Here is a 7,159-nt window from a genome sequence, read left to right as displayed (position 1 = left end):
AAGATATAGCAATAATGATATTAATAATACATGCCTAATGGAACTATGAGAATTAATGGGAAAAATACTTCCCATTTAGAATCATATCTGGTCATAAAAAGTACTCAATAAATTTAGCTACAATTTTTATCTCCCCTACCATTATTTTTATTACCCTATATTAGTTGTACAAAATAACAAGTTTCATTATGACATTTCACATATGCATATAACATATTTTTATTTATTTTCCTCCATTTTTCTCACTTATCTCTTTTCCTCTTCCCACTGAGCCTCTTCTTTTACCCAGCTGTTCCTCTTCTAGATTCATGTCTTTTTTAAATTAATATTTCACTTATGAGAAAAGCATGCAATACTCATGTCTTTCTGAGTCTGGTTTATTTTAACATAATGTCATGTTTCATCCATTTTCCTGAAAACATAATTTCATTCTTCTTTATTACTACATTATATGTGTGTGTGTTATTTTCTTTATCCATTCAAATTAGCAAGCTGATTTGCTAATTTGTCTATTGTGAATAGTGCCACAGTAAACCTGGGTATGCAGGTATGTCTATGGCTTGCTGACTTTGATGCCTTTAGGTATATACCCAGAATCAGTATATCAAAATCATAGGGAAGTTCTGTTTTTAGCTTTGTTGTGAAACTGCCTTACTGATTTCCAAATGGCAGCACTAATTTTCCAAGCATGAAAAGTGTGTAGGGGTTCCATTATTCCCACATCCTTGTCAGTGATTGTTTTCTGTTTTATTGATGATAGCTTGTCTGACTGTGGTGATATGGAATTTTTGGCCATTTATTGGATTAGTTTGTTCTTTTGCTTTTTGAGTTCTTTATACACTGTGGATATTAATCCTCATTGAATTCTGTGTAGTTCCTTTCAAACTTCCAATGGCATTTTTCACAGAAATAATAAAAAATATTCTTAAAACTCATGTAAAGCACAAAAGACCCTAAACATTCAGAGCAATTTTAAGAAGAACAAAGCTGGAGGCATCACACCATCTAATTTCAAGTTATATCACTAAGCTATGGTAATCAAAATAGAGTAGTACTGGAATGAATAGAAACATATAGAATATATAGAATAGAGAGCCCACAAATAAACTCACACATATACAGACAAAATATTTTATTAATATTTTATTAATATAAAATATTAATAAAAGTTACAAAAGTATGCAATTAAGAAAGGATACTTCCTTTAATAAATGGTAGGGTAACTATAGTTACAAAAAAGGAATAAAATCAAACCTTCATTTTAAACCATAAATAAAAGATCTCATTTTTTCATTTTCATACATGGGTACATATTTGCACCATAGTCACCTTCTTATATCTGCATACGAGACCCATTGAAACTATTCTATGAAGGAGGGCATGATAAAGGATAATAATAGATAGGGTGAATTTCTTTAAGATTTATTGTAAGCATTTTGTAAATATATCCCCAATACAACAATAATATGCAGCAAAGTAGTCCTGAAGACATTGACTAGATTCTAATTCATGACGCACCCCACTTCCAGGACAAGAGACATGGTCATTTTATCACTCTGGATTTTTGCTATAGGTTATCTTTCCCTACTACCATTTTTTGTCTTGGAAACTTGACCTCCCTCATATGTGGACTTTAGATCTAGGGCAAATGCAGCAATGTTTTTGAACTTGGGTCACACGGTAAGGGGAGAGCACATAAGGGAGGAATGGGGATAGATAGGTAACCAAAAACTTGAAAGTATTTGATGTCCCCACTGTAGAGTAGCTAATACAGTAACCTTAAAATGACAGAAGTCAATATGGGAAGGTGACCCAGAAGTAGTGAAGAGATTTGGTAGAGATGAATCAGTTTGGGTTGTAATACACTTGTGCATGGAAGCAATGCTAGGAGTCTCTCTGTATAGCTATCCTTATCTCAACTAGCAAAAATGTTATGTCTTTCTTATTATTGCTTATGTCTATTCTGCAACAAATTTGGAGAACAGGGCAGAACAAGTTCTGCCTAGAAACGAAGAGGGTGAAGTAGAGAGGGAAAGGAGAGGAGGTAGGGGGGAGAAGTGACCCAAATAATGTATGCATATATGAATAAATGAATAAAAAGAGAACTTATATAAATTTTTTTAAAAAGAAAGGAAGAAATTTGGCCTCTTTAGTAGCTGAGCAACTTTCTGACTTTATCTTCTGTCTGTATGTAATTGGTTATGCAAGTGCTATTTTGAATGTCAAAATATCACAGTCTCTTTTAATTTGGGATGGCAAATTATTCCAAAGTAAACATAATTATGGAAACATGAAAGAAAAGGAAGTAAAGGGAATGGAAGGAAAATGAGAGGAGAGAGAAGGAAAAAGTGAAGGAAAAAATATGAAGACCCCAAAGCAAAAGCTTCTTACCAATATCCCAATTCCCAAATCAATGGAATTACTTATGTTACCATTATACAAACAGAATAGCAAGGCATCAATTATTAGATGAAAGACTGCATGAAATGTTAGTGTTTACTAAATACATGATGTACATCATCAATGATACCCCTGTGGGGTTGGATTTTCTTTGTGGGAAGTACACACCTATTCAAGTCCTATTTCCTCTTGTTTCAGTTTGTGAGTCATGCTTTTTAAAATATTTTTCATTTCTTTTAACTAATATAGCTTATTATAAGTGATTATTATATATATTATTATTATTACACTTTTGATGTCTATGGAATATCCTTTGCATAATCACTTTTTGAATCTTCTATTGGTGATTTCTATTTTCATCTCAGTTTCTCTCTCTCTCTCTTTCTCTGTCTCTCTCCTCTACATTTTCTGAATTACTTTCTCTCTCTCTCTTCTGAATTAGTTTGACTAAGGACTAATCAACTTTATTAATATTTCAATTAGCCAAATTTGATCTTTTTTTACCAAATTTGATTTTGAAGTTAAGCTGATAACTTGCTATATGACACTCAAATGATCAGTTTTTATAGATTTCATGTGTGTTGAAAAAGAATGTGAACTTGGCAATAGGTGAACACGTTGTACTACATATATCTTTAATTTAATTAATAGTTTCTTAATAGCTACTATATCCTTACTGAAATCTTGGGGAGGGACTTAGTAGCAACCCCTAAACCATCTATGACTGTGAATTTGACTTGTTCTCTATTTACTGCTATGTGTTTTGTATTACTAGTGACTATCACTAAATAAATACATATTTTTATTATATTTGTATAATCCTGGTCACTTGACCTTTTATAATTTTGTAACATTTGAATTTCCAGCAATGATACTTCTTTTTAAAGCCTTGTTTGGAAATTTCATCTTTATTTAATTCTTTTCCATCCTTACACTACCATTTATGTCTTTATCATACTATATCTATTCTGAAAATACCATAAAGCAGATTTTGACTGGTGGAGTTTCTCAAGTTTTTTTTTTTTTTTTTAATTTTTTTTTTCACAGTCATAGATGGTTTTGGAGTTTCTCAAGTGATAGAACACCAGCCTAGCCAGTGTGAGGCCCTGAGTTCAAACTCCAGCACTGCCAAAAAGAAAAATAAGGCCGATTGCCAGATTTTGCAAACAATTCTAAAGTAGTTACCATTTGATATTTTTCTGTATATATTTAATGTCACTTCTGATACATTGGATTTTAATATGCCATTTTACCATTTATTGCTATGTGTATGACTTTGTAATCTATTTTATCCTTTCATACCTTTCTTAAATTTTTAAGGGAGGAGGTGGGGGCAGGGGGGAGAAATGACCCAAGTATTGTATGCACATACAAATAATAAAACAATAAAAAAAGATTTTGGAAACAGGAAAATAACATTGACAAAAACTAAGATGTCAAACAATACTTAAAGCTTGAGGGATGTGGATTAGAAGAGACTCTTGTTTGTTTGCAGTACTAGGGAGCAAAGCCAGTAGAAGGAACTCTTAGGCATTGCTGATAGAAGTGTGAGTTGATGCAAATGCCTTGGTTAGTAGTTTGGTACATTTCATCTGAAAGTTAAACTTTCTGATCCTCAAAATTCAATCCCATTCCTAAGAAAATGTCCCATGGAATTTTGTACACAAACAACACATTCACAAATTATATACTTTGTTCACATTGAAAAAATAAATAAAAAAAAATATTTTCTCTTTTAGTAGGTTAATGTTTATACCTTATTTAACTATTCTTTGATGTTTGCATTGAAATAATAATATGTATCCTTTATATATCTAGGTCATGTATGATTTTTTAATTTTACCTCTTACCAGAGTACACAAAGTCTTTATGGCATTTTCCTTCATTCCTTCATTCCCTTCCCTCCTTGTAGTATTTTGTTTTCTTTGCAGCAATATTTTAAAACTCATAACTTCTATTATTGTTTCAACAGTACTAATTTAGATTTACCAAGACAATAAACAGTGTTTTCTTTATGAATTTCTAAATTTTTCTCTTGTTCAAATGTTATCAATTTTCTCCTATTGAAGAATAATTTTTATCAATCCTAAAGAAAATTAAAAATTGTCATTTGAATTCCCAAATTTCTTATTTATCTAAAACTATCTTTTTGGAAACATATTTATTATTTATATCATTCTTGGTTGTCAGTTACTTTGTTTTAATGTCTTGAAAGTATTCTTTCTGGTTTTCCTTTTTCTTATAAGATGGTAACTATTATCCTAACTATTTTCATTTTGTACACAAACATTATATCTTCCTGCATTTAGGTTACTCAATATTGTTTCACTGCAAGCATTTATTCTGTGAAAAGCTTAGATTTTGTTTTTCCTTATGTTTACTTTGCTTTTATTTTTTTCAGAAAATCCCAACTCACATCCCTCAATATACCACTTCTGTGCCAATTAGAATTTTTCTTCAAGGATTTCTATTGCATGAGTTATATCTTTTATTAACTCTCCTATATTTCATGTAACTTTTAGCATCTTCAAAATTCTGTTTTGTGTTTTTTTTCTTCTTCACCCTGGACTTTTGTCTAGGACCTCGCTTTTTCTTGTTTTTTATTTTTGTTACATGGGAGAACATGAGCACAGTCCTCCAAATTATCCAGTTGAATTTCCCACGTTTGGGGAATTCTCAGAGATCAACACATCCAGAGTACAATGGAAAAGACTCGCCCTGGGAAAACCACCATCAATATCATGGTAGCGCTCCTGCCAAGTAAGCATAGGATCTCACTTCTATAGTATTAGAAAGCTTTATAATTTGTATGAATTGATATAAACTTAATAATCTTAAATTATTATGGAACTAATAGTTTGGGGTTGTAAAATGTTTATTCTTTTTCCAGAGATTCCACATATCTACAAGAATTTTAAGAAGTGTCATTTACTCATTTGATGTATTTTTATAGTTACTTTGTTAAAATCATTTCCAATATTGCTCTAAAGTTTCATGTGTATAAGTTGTATAGTTATGCTACAATAAATTCAAAAGTCAATGTGGAAAAATCATATCAGATATTTACCACTGACTAATGAGAAATTATGTCAGCAAAGTGCAGAAGCAATCTTTTGACCAGATTCCACTTCACCCATAATCCAAATCTGTATATAACATGTTACTTGTAATCACAACTCTTCACCAGTAGGATCAATTTCTGTATTGCTTGGGATGAACTAGGATGTACTGTAGTAATAAACTCTAGAATAAAAATGACTAAAAAGAACCAAATTTATTTTTTACTCCTTCTACATGCATATTTTCTGCTCATTGGGGCCTTACCCTTGCTTCTCTTCATTCCTAGCACTCTAGACCAGCAAACCAGTCACAAATTAATGTGTTGATTGGTGTGACTGAGAAAATGACAGTATGACAAATTACACTTTCAGATCCTAGAACTTCAGCCTAGAAATTATACATAAACTTCCACTGATATTTTAATGGCCAAAGCATATTACCTTGCCTAGGAAGTTGACAAGTTAAAGCATAATTTGTGCCCACCCAGAGATTAAAAAATGAAATATTTTGAATACCTTCATTGCTATTTACAAGTTATTGCTTTATCACTCTCTAACTCTACTTCAATTGCACCTGCACTCATACAACTTTCATAGAAGATATTGCAAAAAGTTTACTGATATCAATTCAAATAAAATGAATTTCAACTTAGTCAAGAAGTCATCATTATATACGTGACATAATCTTTTTTGTTCTTCCTGTTCCTGTCAATGATTTTCAATAAAAAAACCAAAGAGAGTACTTAATTTTAATTTTTAACAATGATGGATTTTCTTGCACCAGACAAATGGTCCTTATGAGAACGGCTAGAAAATCTGGAGAATAAACTGACAAACACACACATGCACAAACATAAACATAGTCACACAAACATATATATACACACACACAAACACAATCTTTCAGAGAAATGCAGTGCAAAGTAAGATCTGGCAAAGAAAATATCTAATGAAGATATCCATATGACAAAATGCTGACATTGTGAAAGTCATTTTTCCCTGCAGTGTATTTTTTTTACTTATACTATCAGGTAAAAGTAGAGAAAAGTCTGAGAATTTTTAAAGAGGAGCTAAGCTACCAATTATAAGCAGCAGATGAATTAGCAGAAATTGTGGTGTTTCTATGGCCTTGAGAAATAAAATTTTGAGTTAAGGAATGAAGTTGGAACTTGAAGGGGAAAACCCTAAATCCTAACGATAAAAGGGTATTTGGAGTGGTAAGTCTAGTTCTCTGTGGGTTTTGCTTTTGAAGCATTTGGTCAATTCTTGTAAGAATATTTTTTAAATGTGTACTTAGTGTGCTTACTATGGATAAGGTCAAAAGGTGAAGACACAGAAGGAAAAAGTCAAGTTTCTTGTAGTCTTACCATGGTGTGGGTCTAAAATGTGGGTTTAGAATCTTCAAGCCCCACTAAACACCAGGAGATAAAAGACTATTTAGGAGGAGTGGTTTGGAGACTCCTCTTAAATAGATTCACCAGAAAATTCTTCCAAAAAGTGCCACCAAACACCAATCAAATCAGTTTTCTAGTTGAATAAAGCTGATTTGATAACATTTCGTATTTCTGTAAGAGAAGAGACAAATGCTCTCATAAGAAAAATAGTGTCATGTATATCTGTAAGGTAGGATTTCATGTGAAAGAAACAGGATCAAAAGAAAGAACAGTAAATTAAAAGAGGTCCACAAATTAGCCATGTGT

At 31.7% G+C, this 7,159-nt stretch overlaps 1 pseudogene; it reads right to left on the bottom strand.

Annotated features, from left to right (window-relative positions):
* Window positions 1–5,014: 5,014 nt before the first annotated feature.
* On the bottom strand, window positions 5,015–5,168 carry LOC141416967 (U1 spliceosomal RNA; annotated as a pseudogene).
* Between the last annotated feature and the right edge of the window lie 1,991 nt (window positions 5,169–7,159).

This window comes from Castor canadensis, chromosome 14 (assembly GCF_047511655.1).
Source record: "Castor canadensis chromosome 14, mCasCan1.hap1v2, whole genome shotgun sequence".
NCBI classification, from domain to species: Eukaryota; Metazoa; Chordata; class Mammalia; order Rodentia; family Castoridae; genus Castor; species Castor canadensis.
The sequence above is the reverse complement of the archived record's forward strand: the minus strand, read 5'-3'. Positions and strand labels throughout refer to the sequence as shown.